We start from the raw sequence: 17,267 nt of genomic DNA on the forward strand, positions 1-17,267 counted from the left end.
AAACATACCACTTTTTACAACACTGTACTTATTTGAGAAGCTTGGGAAATTCATTATAAGGAGGATGTGTGTTTGGGATATTAGTTCCACCATGCCCACAAATAATAGAGAAAAACATTGGGAATTGAAATTGTTTGGTCTTTCAACCCCTAAAACCTTTATCTATGTTATTATAGTCTAAATACTTTTCGTACATATAAACATTTTCTGATAACCAGGGGACACTTATTTATGCACTTTATTTTCACTGCATGTCTATAGGAATGCAAAAATGTAAACATTAATCTACATAATCATGTACATAGATTAAGGGAAATTTCCGGAAACAGTGTGAATTAGATCATTAAAAACTAGTGAAATTGCAGTTAATGGCTTATTTGCTGAAAGTAGGTATTTTAATTATTCTACATAGTTTGAATTCATGAATAACTTATTAGTCACTCATATCCTGTTTTTTTTTTTTTCTTTTCCTGTTCATAATCCTGGTGAGCCTCTGATATTTGCATCATAGTCTTATGCTTTTTTATTTGAATTCTTACTCAGGAGGTCTGGGAAATGATATGGCCAGCCAGAGTAGATGAAATTGTTACAGATCACCATGAGATTGTATAATCCATTTAAAAAAATAATACCAAAAAAAGTAATCAGTATACTAGAAGCAAAAATATTTGTTTTTCCAGTGTAGGTGACATGAAAAGATACTGAATTATAGGAAACTCCTGTATGTCTATTTCATTTATTTTTGTTTCTAGGCTCTGAAAGAAAGAGCACTGACTAGGAATTATGAGACCTGGGTTTGACTTTGAACTCATACACACAGATTTTTCTTGTCTACATTATGTCACTTTGCTATAATTCCCTGATCACGGCCACCAACTCCCACCTTGTATCTCCCTTTCCAACCTCTTCCTTATTTACTCATCTCCAAATTCCTCTGGTTTCTTTCATTTCTAGAATGAAAGAAGCTCTTTTCTGCCTCACTACCTTAGCACATTATTTCCCTTCTTCCCTTTTTATCTAATTGTCTTCTAATCATTCTTCAGGTCTTAATTAATAATCACTTCCTCAAATAGGCCTTAGCCAAGTCTACTCTCTAAATGAGGCTCCTGTATAACATTCTCATAGAATCATATGCTGTGCATTACTACTGTGCTTATAAATGTAAGTTTAATTTCATAATTCTTTCCTTATTGTCTGGGTGGAGTAGGCTGTATGTTTCATTGCAGCAGGGAGCATGTCTAGTACATTGTAGATGCTCAGCAAATATTTAAGAAACTAATGGATTATAAATTAGTGATAAGAATGGGGCAGGAAAAATAATCTACAGGATTCCATCCATTTTTGAGCAGACTATAATACTAAGGTAAATTAATGGTTTCATTTCCATCCAAACCAAGTCCGGAAGATTTTATCTTAAACCACGCCTTATGCACAGAGTCAAGAATTGCAAGAAAGTCTTTTACAATATACTCAGGGTTTTGTACTTTCATTCAGCCATTCATAATTTCATTCATACCAAGACGTTAATCTCTGAAACACAAATCTGATCCGACAAATTTCTTACTAAAACCCTGACTTGATTCTTCACTGTATATAACATACAGTCCAAATTCCTTGGGATAATATGCAAAGCCCTCATGACCTACCTGTTTTTCCAGAGTCCTGCATTCTGCCATTTCAGACACATGCATAGTTCCCAGAATTCATGATGTTTTAATTTTTTTCTCTTGATGTTACGTCTTTGTACTGCTGTGTCCACTTTCTAGAAAGTCTGTCTCCCCTTTCCTCTTCTTAAATTTTTGTTCACTAGGAAAATTCCAGCTCAACCTTGAATCTTTGGCTGAAATTTTGAATGCCTTGTCATTTTTATCTCCCCCAAAAGACCAAATAACTTTATCTTGTCCATGCTTCTGTTATGACATTTGAATTTTTATAATCACTTATCTACGCATGACCATTTCCCCTTAACATTGTCAGTCCTGAAAGATAATGGTGTCATTCTTAATATATGTGTCCTTGGTCCCTAGCACATTGGTTAGACAATTCATGAATATGGAGTGAAGGTAGGTGAGAATTAAATTGCTGTGTTAAAGGCTTAGCTCATGTTTTCAGGTGTTTCAGATACATGTGAGAGAAATTGGTCTTTAGCCTCTCAATTTTATTCTAATATTCCAAAGTTTATTAATAAAATTATTTTATGGATTTGTCTTTATAAAGTTAAAAGCTACAAATCAAAATTTTTGGATAATTTTACTTAGAAATTATTTTATTCCATTTCTCTGAAAACTTGTCTTTTTATTTTTTGCATTTCATTCAAAGCAGACTGAATCATGTATGCAGAAACAGTGTTCCCTGGATTTTGAAGTTTGTAATTCCAAATGTGTCAGCTTTTTTGTAAAGTTTTTAAGTAAGGAAATTATTGTTCAACCCTTTATTCAGCTTTGTGTTTAATCTCACTTTAGATCTTCACCTTCCATATTTTTTGATTAGTCTTCATTATGTGCTCTTTTTCTTTGATAAAAACACATTATAAAATCTGTACTTTTTTCAATGGAGCATTCATTTTGTCTTGGAGTAATCGTTAATTATTTTCTGTTTTCTGAGATGTTAGAAATAAGATCAAGCAGTTTTGTTTCTGATTTTAATGAAAAGAAATTCTGCGTCACATCATAATATGGTACTCATTAATATATTTCCTCTTATTTTTCTGACCTATAATTAACCCTTAACTGAAATACCAGATCACCGATTCCTCCCTTTGATGGTAAAGCTTTACTGAGTTACGAACTCAAACCAGTTTTCTTCATATGGAGGTGCTCATGGCTTAGATTTTTTAGTCATGTGAACTTTTATTGTCATTGTATTCCATGTTCAACCTGACACTTATGGATGACGGACTGGAAAAATCCAGTCAACATTTCAAGTAAGGACAGTGAAATATCAAAGACCTCAGATATATGACACAAAGAACAAAACTCTCATCTTTCAGGTTTGTGCCTGTAAAAAAATTCAATCTCTAATAGAAAGACAGAAAAAGAACAGCTTTATAGACACGTGGTTTAGAGTCATCCTACACTAATAAAATACAAGTTTTGCTGCAAGAAAAAAATCTTTTCCAATACTTTAATAGTCTTATTTTAGTTATTTCCATTTACTGAAGAGCTAAGTGCTAGTGTGCCCTGGCTCCAGTCTGGCCTGTAAATTATTTCAGAATAAGCAGCGAATCGAGCCTCCCTGAGGCTGTGAGACAGCAGGTGGCCCTTCTGCTGCAGCCTGGGCATCTTATAAAGGGCTCAATTGTTCCCCATAGGGTGCCATTCCATCTTGCTGAGAGTCAGACCACCTTGACTGAATGCTCCAGCAGCAGGAATTTTATTGACGAATACATTGCAAACTGACAAGAGAAGGTATTTGATAACCAGGAGGGCTCGTTCTCTAATTTCAGTTTTAAGCAACAAGATAGGTGCTATGAGTTGCATAGGGTCCTTTATAGGTTGAGGGATTGGAAGGAAGATGTGAGAGGCTGTCTCCTTAGTGTGCGGTTTTACCTGAGAGATAACTCAGAGCATTTTAAAATAAGGATGTGTAGCCCAAGAATATCTTTATCTCCTCCAAATGGAATCAAGCATGTGACTGCCAACTGGAGATTACACAAGCAGCTACACAAAATTTAAGTGTGAAGGAATATGTTTCTAGGAATATTTACATTAATTTTTCTGTTTATGGCAAAAGCATTTAGAGAGGGGAGGAGAAATTGAGAAGAGGTCTTAAAGAGAAATAAAAATGTATTTTTGCTTTATGTATTTTATATATTTTAAATTTTTTGTTACAATGAAAATGCTCTCTCTGTTTTCTAAAAATATTTTCCTAAATATAAATGTTTTAAAAAATGTTTTTGTATATATTGGCCTATGTGAGCTTCTCTAAACTGGGTAATAATTTACCTTTACCAGCTTTGCTATAACTAATATTTTGAGAAGGTATTACAGTTTTTAGTATTCACTTTATAATTGCCCTTTACCATTAGTAGGGCAAGGAAAATAATTGACCAACTGGAGGAAATCATATTTAGGGGACAGCAGAAGGTCCCCAACTAACCTACCAGTGGTCATTGTCATCATCATCATCATTATCATCATCATCAACATCATCAAGCAGCAGTTTTTAAACTGTCCATCTGAGCATGGCGTGGCGCAGCACTCGACAAGGTTAATGAAACGGAGTGTCAAGGACTGTCATTTCAATGTTCTCATTCATACCACAGACTAAACATCAGCATGAACATATATGCACAAATAGAGACAATTCCACCCCTGTAAAAACACTGGCTACAAAATGGTTTTAGAGATGATATTAGCCATTTCTAATTGAGGAAATCAAAATGCCACATAGGACAGTCTGTTACATCGTCCTTTTTAAAGCAGTAGAACTTTATCAGGTAGTTGTTTGAGAAAAATCTTTCGTACTGTGGTTCTGACCTATGCAATCTTTAGTAAATGAATTTTTTCTCTGAAATAGTAGCATTACCATAGAACAGTTAATGCAAATAATAAAATTACAATAGTTCTTAGTCAATACATTTTTGCTGCTACCAGACAGGGCATGTTGTTCTAGTGATATTTACTAGATAATTATTTTTTTCTTTTTTTTTAAGTTAAATGTGAGGCTCTTTTTCATCACTGAATTTTCTACTATTGATATAACATGAACTTCAGGAGCATTAAAGAATATAAATCTTTATACCTGTTGTTGGTTCTAACAATCACCTTTATCTCCCCTGATTGGTTTAGAAATTGACCTCGTCTTGTCTTTATACTTTAAAAGGAAAAACAAAAATGAATTTAAATTTTGATATGGTAAAGTTCACCGTATGAAAAGCATCTTTTTTGCTATTGGTGTTCATGAGCTCCAATAAAGCCTCCTTTTAAATGATATAAATTGGGCCTCCTGAAAATTGCTGCTGTTGTTTCTTTTTATGAATCTCCTTTTCTTCTTTTGGAAGAGTTAAGGAAGAATAACATAAGAAGGCAAGGTAGAAGTTGGCGGTAGTGCCTGTGAGAGCTTGTCTTCAACATTCACCACAAAGAGAATCATGACCAGTTTTGAAAAGGAAAACAAGAACTCAAATTATGGTGCTTTGTTTGAGCACCCATTTCTCTGTGATTCAAAGATTCTGGTAAATAATGCTGTTACTTGCGTAGTTTCCACATTAAGCTTTCTTTAATCGAGAAGGTAGTTTGCTTTAGCAGAATGACTCGTGAGAAATAAAGTATCAAGGACTTTATCTACAAGTAGGCTTTGGGAATTACTATGGGAACAATGCTTATTATTCAAAATTTTAAGTGTCACTTAATGTCATGGGTTCTCAATATATGTCTCTCAATAATGATGAGGTAGTATTAATTAGTTTCACAAAAACACTTCACCTGGCGTATTATTGAGAGGTAGAATTGGTTGTCATAAGAATATCACTGAGTTTCTACGGGAACTTTGTGAATGTGTGGCAGGCTGTGTTAGAGTTGATTGTATTCTACAGATATATTTTTTATGAAAATTGAGTGAAATAAATTGTTCAGTGGGGGCAGATTTGTTATATACATGCTTGTTTGCTTAGATGAGGATGCAGCACGGAACAAGAACATCTCTTGTTCTGCTACACTTAATCCCTCAGCAAAGCTCTTATGACTCAATATGCTGTTGGTGTCATTGAAAAGATCTTGAGTCAGTCATCTAGAAATGCTCCCACACAAAGACTCACAAGAGATTACAGATAATTTTTCAGAATAGGGACAGTCAAATGGACTTAAGCCTGAAGAAAATGTGGTTATATGAGGAGTCTAAAAGCAGTAAAAATTTTCCATTAACTACACAGAAGAGAAAATCATTACCATTCTGCCATTTCAGCAGTATGATATAAAACAATGCCCTGATAAAAGACAAAAACAAATCTATAAATCCAGTCTATGCTTGAGGAGGATGTATTCACAGTGGTGTGAAACGTGACTTTAAATTGCATGTGGACAACCTATAGACCTTCTCAGTGATGGTCAGCCTCAATATGATTGTGAAACTCAGAAACTTGGCCCTGTGACAAAATTTGTTCTGATTTCCTTGAGAGGTTTTGTTAAATTAACTTGTAAATCTTATTTAATACAAATGCAGCAGCAATAGCATTTGGGATCTTGGCCAGTCCACCAGCATTGATGGAATATCAAAGTCCAAACAGAATGTATCTATTTAGCATCTATCATGTACTGCAGGTTTTGCTGGGCATTTTGGGAAAAACCAACAAGCCATAAAAAACAGGAAGACCAAATTAAATTATTTTAATGTTGATATTTACATGCATGGCAGAAAAAAATAATGAATCTCTAAAGCAGTTCTTAGTCAAATTTAAACATTTTTTTTCTTTTAGAGACAGGGTCTCACTCACTCTGTTCCCCAGGCTGAAGTGCAATGGTGCGACCTCAGCTCACTGCAAACTCGGCCTCCTGGGTTCATGCGATTGTCCTGCCTCAGCCTACCAAGTAGCTGGGATTACAGGTACCTGGACCAGACCTGGCTAATTTTCCTTGGTATTTTTACTAGAGATGGGGTTTTGCCATGTTGGCCAGGCTGTTCTCGAGCACCTGACCTCAAGTAATCCATCCTCCTTGGCCTTCCAAACTGCTGGGATTACAGGTGTGAGCTATTACACCCAGCCCAAATCTAAAATTTTCTGAACAGAACATGAAGGGTTAAAGAAATTCACAAGAAGCAGTTCCATTGGCAGCTGTAGCACCCAGGCTGTGTGAGTAAAGTAGATCTTGGGCTATGCATTAAAGTGTTTTTTGAAATGATATTGTGGGAAAATGTTTAAATTTATCTTGGTTGGATTAGCAATTATGTAGTATTACTGAAAATTGGCTATGTAGACATCAATAAAGAAAAAATACTGCTACAATAACACACTTAGAAAAGTAGTTAGATAATCTTGACATGCGGACATCAGAGAAATAGCCCATGCAGATGACGGATGACCACAGGCATAACTAAAGTTTGTAAATATTAGCAGAAGCAACTGGGCAGAATACTTACTGCATATAAAGAATTAATGATTTTATCAACCTTTGCAAATGTGTTTGATGTGAAATAATATCCAGGACTGTGTATTCAAACTTTTGCCTTAAAATACATATTCATGGATATTCATAGATTCATATATGTGTGAATATCATGTATGAAGTAAAAAGATGATGTGTTAACATGATATGAAATCATGTAAAGTAATTAACGTTGGGGCTGGGTGCAGTGGCATATGCCTGTAATCCTTGCACTTTGAGAGGCCGAGACAGGTGGACCACCTGAGGTCAGGTGTTCAAGACCAAGCTGACCAGCACAGTGAAACCCTGACTCTACTAAAAATACAAAAATTAGCTGGGTATGGTGGCAGGCACCTGTAATTCCAGCTACTCAGGAAGCTGAGGCAGGAGAATCGCTTGAATTTGAGAGGCAGTGGTTACAGTGAGCCGAGATTGCACCATTGCACTCCAGCCTGGGCAACAGAGCGAGACTCTGTCTCAGAAAAAAAACAAAAACAAAACCAAACCAAATCAAAACAAAACATAGGAAGCAAAGCAAATTACCATAGTGAGGTTGAAATTTTAAATTATTTGGCACAAACTCTAAGAGGAGGCATCTCTTCTCTTATCTAAGCTCAGTTCTTCCATTTCTCTCCTCACTTCACAGGAAATTTACTCTATGCATTAACTCTCCTCTTTTCCCTATCTTTAATCTCTTACTGTTTATTTAGTCCTTCCAAATAGCTTTTAGATATACTCAGGGGTCTCTGATGTTTAAAATAAAATGAAACAATAAAATGGTCTTAAATATACAATGCACCTTGTTAAGCTAATTTTAATTATTTGCCACGCCTCATCTTAAATATCTGTTGGGAAAATATTTTCTGACTATGCAAATGTAACATCTATGGTTATGCAAAACTTTTTACTTACTTTTGAAGCACTTAGTGCAAATGTTATTTATTGGTAATTTGTGAGTTGATTGGTTTACTGAGCTCCTTCTCTGCTGGACTGTAACTTCTTCATAAGCTGTGTGTCTCCATAGCACTGAATTCTCAGCGCCCAGCACATAGTGGTCCTCAATTGATATATGTGATCTTTCTTACATGTGAAATTCCTGCATGTACCCTGGACTCTTCAAAGATATGCCAGATGGAAAGAAGACTTACACGTTTCACACGTTATCAGGCTTTATCTTCTTCATCTATTTTTGTTGTTGTTGTTGTTCATTTGTCTCCACTCTGAGTTTTGTATGCCCAGGTTGAAGGAAAGGAATGACTTAGCTTTATCACAACACAAACTTCGAGGGGCGTTTCCTAAACACCTAACCCTGTAGTCTGCACATGTGCCTACAGCTTTACCAATTCATAGTAGTCCAGTCCCATGATAAAACATAAGCAATAGAAATGTAACCTGAATGATCATTGTGCTAACGGAATTTTAGATTTTTATATGATTGCTTCTAAACTCTTGGCTTCTAATAACTCTAGATCCGCATGACAGGATAACATAATTGGAACATATTTAGTGTAGCCCTCTCAGCTTTCCCATCATCATGTCATATCATACCATGGGTAGTTGTAGGCAAAACTATTTACAAAAATTCTCTAGAGTGCATGACTTGATTCCCCCTCAGACAATCTACTCACATCAATTGGACACCAAAAGACACTAGACAAATATTGAAGTGGAGATGGGCTACGTCACGAACAAAGAAGAAAATCTGTTGGAATTTCCCAGCCTCCATTTCTAGGTAACAGTTGTATAATCGCTAAGGCAGCCACAGTCAATACTGTCAACTTTGTTTTTAAGGGGTGCTGTGAGGTACAATCAAAATAGAGAGTAAATGTTAGAGCAATTAAGTTACTTAGTTTCAGTAGCCTTCTACAGAATTTTAAAATAATTTTAAATTACTGCTGATATTTTCAAAACTAAAATTTAGAATTTTATATCAGTGATGGAAAGAATGCTTGCATTACTGAGGATAAAAGCACAAAATTATAGTTCAAGCAGTCATTCTTTTGTACTTCATTTGCATACAAACAATAAAGTGGAGCTTGGAATTCTACACAGAAGAGGATAGTAATTGGGCCATTTCATATGGTCACCTACATTTTTTTACAAAAGCAAATTTAATGTAGTCATGTACCAGTGCATCTCCGAATATCTTATTTCTTATGTCTTCTGATGTATAAGAATCTAATTACAGAGGTTGGGTGACTAATTCCATATGGTTGTGGTCTGTGGATTAGCAAGAAACATAAAATATTTTTAACGAGCTTATAGTCATATTTCCTTGGCCTTAAAATCACATTTTTAAAACCTACCTTAAATCTCTGCAAGTCTGTTGCTTTCAGTGTGTTATGGTGCAGAGGCAATGATCCCATTTGACTTCCAAGAATAAAAAAAAAAGACAAAACTGCTATAAACTGCTATACGCTAACTTCTTCTTAATCACAGACTATTTTTTTTTTTTTCAGTTAAACTCGAATCACCCAGCTAACAAATAGATTTAGAATTTGTTACCTACCAGATTGGAGTTACCAAAAGTGTTTTTGAAAATATATTTGTCCCTATTAAAGGAAGGTAAATGATAAAAATGTATAAGAATCTTTTCCCTTTTTAAAAAGAAGTTAATATCAAAGATATGCTTATTCAAGGCCTCTGGGAGGGATCTTTCACCTGAAGGCTAAAAGTAATGTAAAACATGATGCTAATATCCTTTTTTTAATGGCCCAGGAATGGGGAATATTTAATTAGATGGCTGCGTAGTAACACTCCCTTTGTACTTAGCAGTATTCAGGGTACCTAGGGGCATGCAAAGGATGACAATCTGATACCTATCAGATTTGACTCACACAAACAGGAGGAAAAGCAAATACATAGGAAGTGGTTAATAGGATATCATATATAACAAAACAGCAAAGAAAGTGATAGTGATCATAAAAACTACTAGGTTTCAGAAGAAAAGTCAGATTAGCTGAAGACATCAGAGAAACTTCACTGAGGCTGAAGGTCTTAGGCTGGACTCTAAAGTATGAGGAACATTTGGATAAGCAAAGGAGGCATTGGTTGAAAATTCCAGGCCACGGCACAGCATAAGAAAAGCTTAGAGGCTGGAAAATGTATGTCAAACAATGAAGAGAATCACAAGGTGAGAAAAGGCTAGAGAACACTTAATTTCAAAACCTAGTTTTATCATTTATTATTTGTGTGACTTTAGGAAATTTAGTTAATTTTTCTAGTCTCAGATTTCTTATATGCAATAAACTGACAGAGTTGGGTAATCAACCTACAGAGTTTCATGAATAGTAAGAAAAGAACATCTATTAACAGGTTTTTGAGAATACCATCCACTGTATGTGTTAAATAAATTTGGTTACTCTATTTTATTTTTCTTAAAAGGAAGAGAGCATTTATAATGGAAGATGAAGTACACTTGAGTTAGACTGAGGAAAACCTAAATGCACACAAGAGGATATAAACTTTATCATACAGGCAATGGCTAGATTTTGAAAGTAATAAGATATGGTAGTGTACTAGTTAAAAAATAATGTACTTTAAACAAATCCACCTGGTGATAATAGGCAGGATTTATTGTACTGAGTGAAAGTGAATCAGAAAGGCTAGATAAGACACATTCATTTCATAAGATCCAAATTAGGATACTTATAATGAGCTATGAGTTACCTTTTTTGTAATTAATGAAAGCAAGAAAAAAGGTAGTTTTATGAAGTTAATATTAGTAATTGATAGATTCTCATTAATCTCTTTTGTGACAATGCTTAAATTAGAAGAAGGATTATGTAAATCACTTTAAAATTCAAGGTATCAATTGGGGTCCTTCATTGTAAAGAACAGAAACAGACTCTTAATTTAGCTCAAGATGAATTTAAGAAAGATGCAAAATAACTCATGGATTCTCTGAGAAGTTCAGAAAACTTGTTGTGGAGACTTTCTAGAATAGTACACCAAACTCTACCACAGACCTTTTCCAGGAGAAATAGCACTTATATCATAGTTGAGCACTAGATACAAAGCTAGAATCTTGGTACTGCTGCCTTTGGAAACGAGATGTACCTACCTTGTCTTCCCTAGATTGTATTGCTCAGAGTCCTGCCTTCTTTACATCACTAAGTTACCAGTGAACTCAAGTCACATGCAAAGGAGTCTGGAAATTTGACTTCAATGATGGTAGGAAAATATTTATACTGTAGGAGGTCCCTCAATTATGGAATATTATTGTTATTGGCTGAAATGTGCCCCTTCAAGATTCTTATGTTGAAATACTAACTCCTAGTTCCTCAACAAATGACTGTATTTGAAAACAGGGTCTTTAAAGAGGTAATTTGGGTTAAATATAGTCCTTGGGATTGGGGCCTACTCCAATTCAGCTGGGGTCCTTAGAAAAGGGATTAGGGCACAGACGTGGAAGGATCATTTGAGGAAGATCATTTGAGGACTTGGGAGAAGAGGGCCACCTATCAGCCGAGGAATAAGCCTCCAATGAAACCAATCTTGCTGACACATAGATCCATTCTGTGGCCACCCAGACTGGGGTAGTCCTTATGGCAGGCCTAGCAAACTAATACAAGTCTCCACAGATCCTGGATAGTCCAAAATAATGCCATGTGACAAATATAAGCTATTTTTATAAAAAGAGGAATTTTCCAAGTGCGAAAAGACAAAAGTCAAAAACAAATGAAAGAAAGCTGAGAAAGAAGGTCTTGGCTTTTTGCACATAGAAGGCAGGGAGTTAGAAGAACATGGTGCAGAGTGCTGGTTTGTTTAGAAAAATTTGAGTTTATTTGGAGCATTCTGAATTTAAGATTGTTATGAAATCCGAGTGAACATATTTAAGAGGCAAATGAAGATGCAGATCTAGAGCCTAGAAAAGAGTTTGGAGTTGAGATACAGAACCCAGAAAAAAGTTTTAGAGTTGGGATTTTTCTTGAAGATGTGGTTATTGAAGTCTCAATAAAAGATCTATTGTTAAGTACATCTGGACAAAATAGGTGGACTTTTCTAAGAACTGAAAAAAACCAAAAATACAAAACAAAAAAACCCCACCGGAACTAGAGATAGAAAATCATAGGTAAACATCGAGAGAAAAGAACACGTAGGGGAGAGTAAATGCCTGTGTGCTTCTCTCCTACCACAGTTCTACATATTGTGTTCCAATATTTGTATCCAAAAGAATGAGTTCAACCTGGGTGTGGTGGCTCATGCCTGTAATCCCAACTTTTTGGGAAGCAGAGCTGGGAGGATCAGTTGAGGGCAGGAGCCCAAGACCATTCTGGACAACATTTTGAGACCCCTCCTCTATTAAAAACATCTCCCAAATTATTAGAACATGGTGGCATGTGTCTGTAGTCCCAGGTACTATGAAGTCTGAGGTGGGCGGATAGCTTGAGACCAGTACTTTGAGGTTGCAGGGAGTTATAATTGTGCCACTGAACTCCAGCCCGGGTGAGAGAACAAGACCTATCTCAAAAAAAAAAAAAAAAAAAAAAAAAAAAAAGAGTTTAGATTAGCAAAGGGCCCCAGACATAGAGAAGGGAGTACAGTGTTGACAAGACAAGCAGTGTGTTGGGGATAAGTGTGGTTAAGGTGATAAGCTTGGGTAGTTGCAACAAAGGAAAAATTGCTTCCTTGGGAGGAGGGTCAATATAGCAGAAATTTTGGTGAAGAGAACTTCATGCTCACTTCTGAGATGAAGGCTGAAGACATGACAAAAGTAAGATAGACCAGCTCCAACCTTCTGAATCTTGGTTTCTGAAAAAGGTTATAAACAGGCAAACTGACAATTGCAGTGGTCCATGCCACAGAGCAAATGTAGGAACTGAGATACTGTGGGTGCATATGGGAAAGAACCTGATCCAGACCTTGAAAAGTGACATCTAAACTAAAATTCAAAGAATGCAAAGGGGATAGGCTAAGACTTAGTGATAGGGAGATGGACATGTTGTGGAGTCTGGACTTGAGCCTGTGAGTATTGCTAATTTTAAATAGGATAGTGATATAGTTGGATTTATGTTTTAGAAGGAATGAGACTAAAGTCTAAGTTCAGTTAAGAGACTGGTGAATATGTCAAGGCAATAGATGGTAGTGTACTGAGCTAGGAGACAGTGGGGATAGAGATTAATAAGTGAATTAAAAATGCATGACAGAAATACAATCAACCTGACTGACATGGTAAAACCCTGTCTTTACTAAAAAAAAAAATAAATAAAATAAAATAAAAAAACATTAGCCAGGCATGATGGCAGGCACCTGTAATTCCAGCTACTTGGAAGACTGAGGCAGGAGAATCCCTTGAACCTGAGAATAGAGTTTGCAGTGAGCCAGGATCACGCCACTGCACTCCAGCCTTGGTAACAGAGTGAGACTCCATCTCAAAAAAAAGAAAGGGGGTTCAGAAGCCATCATATGCTATTGCTATTACTACTAATACTATTACAAATGACAGCAGCAACAATCATAGGTTATGATGACTTAAAAGTGATAGAAAAGAGAATATTTCAGAAACAGTGGAAGTAGCCATTAGTGAAAAAAATCCTGCTGTGAGGTCACATAAAGAGTAAAAGCCTCTAATAGATTTATCGAAAGTGGACACAGGCAAATGCTTTGGAAAGTGGTAGGGAGAGAAGTAAGAGAGATGTGAACTGAAGAGTACATATGAAGTAGATAAAATAAAACGGAAAATATAAAAATATATTTCAAGGTAGTTGGCTCTGAAGGAGAGGATGGAGATAAGACAGTAGCTGGATGGGGGAACAGGGAAAGATTTTCTAAGATGGGAGACGTCTGTGTGTCTAGAGGTGATGAGAAAGAAGACAATGGAGAGAAATCACATTAATTATACTAGAGAGAGAAGCTATAAATGCCAAGCCAGGGACCGAAGCTAACGAAGGGTGATGACATGGAGATCATGGGTGGGAAAATCCCTGTTATATCAGGATACAATATTGATTTCATGGTAAGAAGGCAAAGTGTGTGTAAGTGTGCTTGTTAGTTTGGGGTTTGTGAGTTAATGACATCTATTTTTAGTGGTTTCTGTATTTATTTGTGTAACAGGACAGACTTGTGATACAGGAAAGCTCCAGTAATAAATCCAAATCCAGAAAAAAATATCTTTTCATAAAGGTTAGCCTTATAACACATAAGTTTACTCTATCCGACAGAAATAGAGTGTTTGGCTCTATGCATAGATAGTATGCTTGGTTAGGGTTTTTCAGATATGTGCTATAGAAATATACCCTATGAATAATAGAAGTTATACTGTAAGTCATGAATGTGAACAAGTTCGTAAAGATATTAGGTTAAAACATTTGACCCTTAGTAATGTCATAAAGCATTTGTAAAAAATTTTAAAGAAATGATAGTGCCAAGTAAGATCGAGTTGGTTAATACATTACTTGCTCCTATATGCCTTTGTTTCAAACTTCACGAAGAACACCAAACAGACTCAAGGAACATAAACACAAGTATGTGAGGTAGCAATAGTAGTGGATAAAGTTTTGAATAAACTCATTGTTTAGTACAAGGTTTAGATTAGTACCTTTAACACTCTTGGCTTTCTACAGTGAGAAAAGAATCTCAATTTGAGAAGTAAAAGAAAGGAAAAAGAGTAGTAGGAAGGTAGAAAGCCATTGTTTTTCCATTTTTTCTAGTAAGTTGACTCTGCACTAGGTGGGGGATCTTGGGAAGATGACTTAATCTCTTTGATTTGCAGTTTTCTAAGCAAAAAGCAGCTGGGAACCTCATTTGTAAATGGCTCTGAATGCCATTGTCTTTATATACATTGTATATTTAAATTTCAAATGAGTATTATTATTCCCATTTTCTAGATAATAAAATGGAGGCTCACTTAAATCTGAATTTTAATGTCATATAGCTTGGCCCCAAACCTAGGTCTGTCTTAATTCAGTCTATGCATTTTTCATAACATATTAATCTTCCAAATACTCCAGCTTGGAAATCTTACATCCACAAAAGGGATTGAAGAGGAATCTTTTAATGTTACTGACACCTCCTTTGGTTCCTAAGTCTCTACTCATTCTCTGTATTTTTGGGTTTCTGCATTTATGTAATTCACTGGATGGGCTCCTTGGCCTATCTGTTCTCATCACATCTCTACCACTCTCCCTCCCCTAATTCTCTCTCTCTTTCTTTCCCTACCTTAAAAATAGCAGATGATTCTAAGCATTTGAGAATATAGTGGTGCAGTGGACAATGGTCATCAAAATATATGCCAAGTGTCAAGGGCAGAATTGTGTTATAAAAGAAAATCGTGTCATAGAATGAGCTTCTTTTTTCACTGACCCCATTATTCTGCTAAACTACCCTACTTTGCCCATGTCCTGAGCCGTGAATAGACAGGCGGTATTTCATAGGTTGCTTGAGCTAAAAAATCTTGCTGGGCCCATCTGTTATGTAGAACCAATTTTGATCAAGAAATTAAAAATTCCACAGCTGGAAGGGACTCAAAGATCACCTAATCATGCAAGGCCATTTTAGAATTGGGAAATTGGGTCTTTGAGAGAACAAATTCTTTCCCCAAGGTTACAGTGAGGAACAACATTTGTGACTACCCACTGGAGGGCTTTGAATGAGGATCTTTGGCTTGAAGTTTCAACATCTGATCAATTATTTAGCTGGAAAAGGACATGTCCCTTAATGGGATATGTGGTTAGGGCCATGTGTCTTAGTGGTTGAGAGGATGCAAAGTATATTAGCCTGTTCTTAGCTTCTAATAAAGACATACTTGAGACTGGGTGATTTATAAAGGCAAGAGGTTTAATTGACTCATAAGGCTGGGGAGGCCTCACAATCATGGCAGAAAGCCAGTGAGGACCAAAGTCATGTCTTATATGATGGCAGGGAAAGGGTATGTGCAGGGGAACTCCCGTTTATAAAACCATTAGATCTCATAAGACTTACTCACTTTCACGAGAAGAGCATGGGAAAGACCCACCTCCATGATTCACTTACCTCCCACTGGGTCCCTCCTATGAGATGTAGAAATTGTGGGAGCTATAATTCAAGGTGAGATTTGGGTGGGGATACAGCCAAACCATATCATAAGGTTAAAGTCACAATTCTGTTGCTTTATTTGTGAAACTGTTGTTCTATGAGCTTTGTAAAGGCACTGTAATGGATCTTTGGGTTATCATAGCATACCTTGCATGTAGCGTGATACTGGTAAGTCAGAGGTACTTGTCTTCATTCGTTTTAATGAATAAAGGGATACATGAATTGTTTTTATCTCTTAAATTATTTTGAGGTTTCGAAGAGAATCTTAGCTCACCAGGTGCATAAGAAATTCTAAGCTAATATTAGTTTTTATTGTTACTTAAGAAAGTTGAGTGTCCTCTTATAGCTAACATTTTTGAGTATCAAGGATCCTTTTAATCCTGTTCAATAGGTTCTTCCATGTTCAAGGCTATCTTAAAAACCAAGGAGCGTCCAACAAGTCCTTGGAAACAGCTGGCAGGGAACAGGGACAAAAGAATAGAATATGCATTTGCTATAGCATGAAAGTGTAAGAGCCATACAAAGAGTGGTAAGAATAAAGATCTGTAGGTTGGAGAATGATGGAGAGAAGATCAACAATATGTTTTCAAATGTTACAGAGCACTGTGCTGTCCATGGCTTTTCTATCCCTCTTTCTTCGTGCTGAGCAGGACCAACCATCATGACAATACCATTTGGTTTCCTGCAGCTCACTGGATGTTTCCAAGTGCAATCACAAAACTTGATGGAGATCAGAGGGCTCCTTTACTTGGAAGAAGAATTTGAACCCCCTTGGTTTGGAAGTAAGTGAAATCTATTCCATTAGTATCTGAATGTTCCGTAAACACAGGTTCACACATAAAGTGAAAGGATAGGTACGTATGTATAGTGGCTCTTAGTTTCTATAATTTTTCAAGGGATGTATATATATATATATATATATATATATATATATATATATTCTATAATTTTTCAAGATATATATATATATTTAACAAATAATAGTAGCCTGGTTACAGGGGTTGTGAAATTGTAGGCATAAATTATTAATATTAACAGAGAGCTAAAATGTTTTTGAATTGATTCTTAACAAATTAGTCATAATTTCCCAAACCTTGTTGATTCCAGCAGGATACTTTTTTTTGGTAGTAATTAAACAAATTCTTATTAGCTTTTATGAGGGTATAGGTC

At 35.9% G+C, this 17,267-nt stretch overlaps 1 long non-coding RNA gene across 1 annotated transcript in view; it reads left to right on the top strand.

The window, feature by feature from the left end:
- LOC116552161 overlaps window positions 1-16,876 on the top strand; it is a 36,852-nt gene extending 19,976 nt beyond the window's left edge. Inside the window, exon 3 of the long non-coding RNA XR_004269250.1 lies at window positions 16,786-16,876. This is a non-coding gene — a long non-coding RNA (uncharacterized LOC116552161). The remainder of the gene's footprint in view (window positions 1-16,785) is intronic.
- Window positions 16,877-17,267: the final 391 nt, after the last annotated feature.

This window comes from Sapajus apella, unplaced genomic scaffold (genome assembly GCF_009761245.1).
Source record: "Sapajus apella isolate SASKATOON/1434 unplaced genomic scaffold, GSC_monkey_1.0 scaffold11, whole genome shotgun sequence".
Taxonomy (NCBI): Eukaryota; Metazoa; Chordata; class Mammalia; order Primates; family Cebidae; genus Sapajus; species Sapajus apella.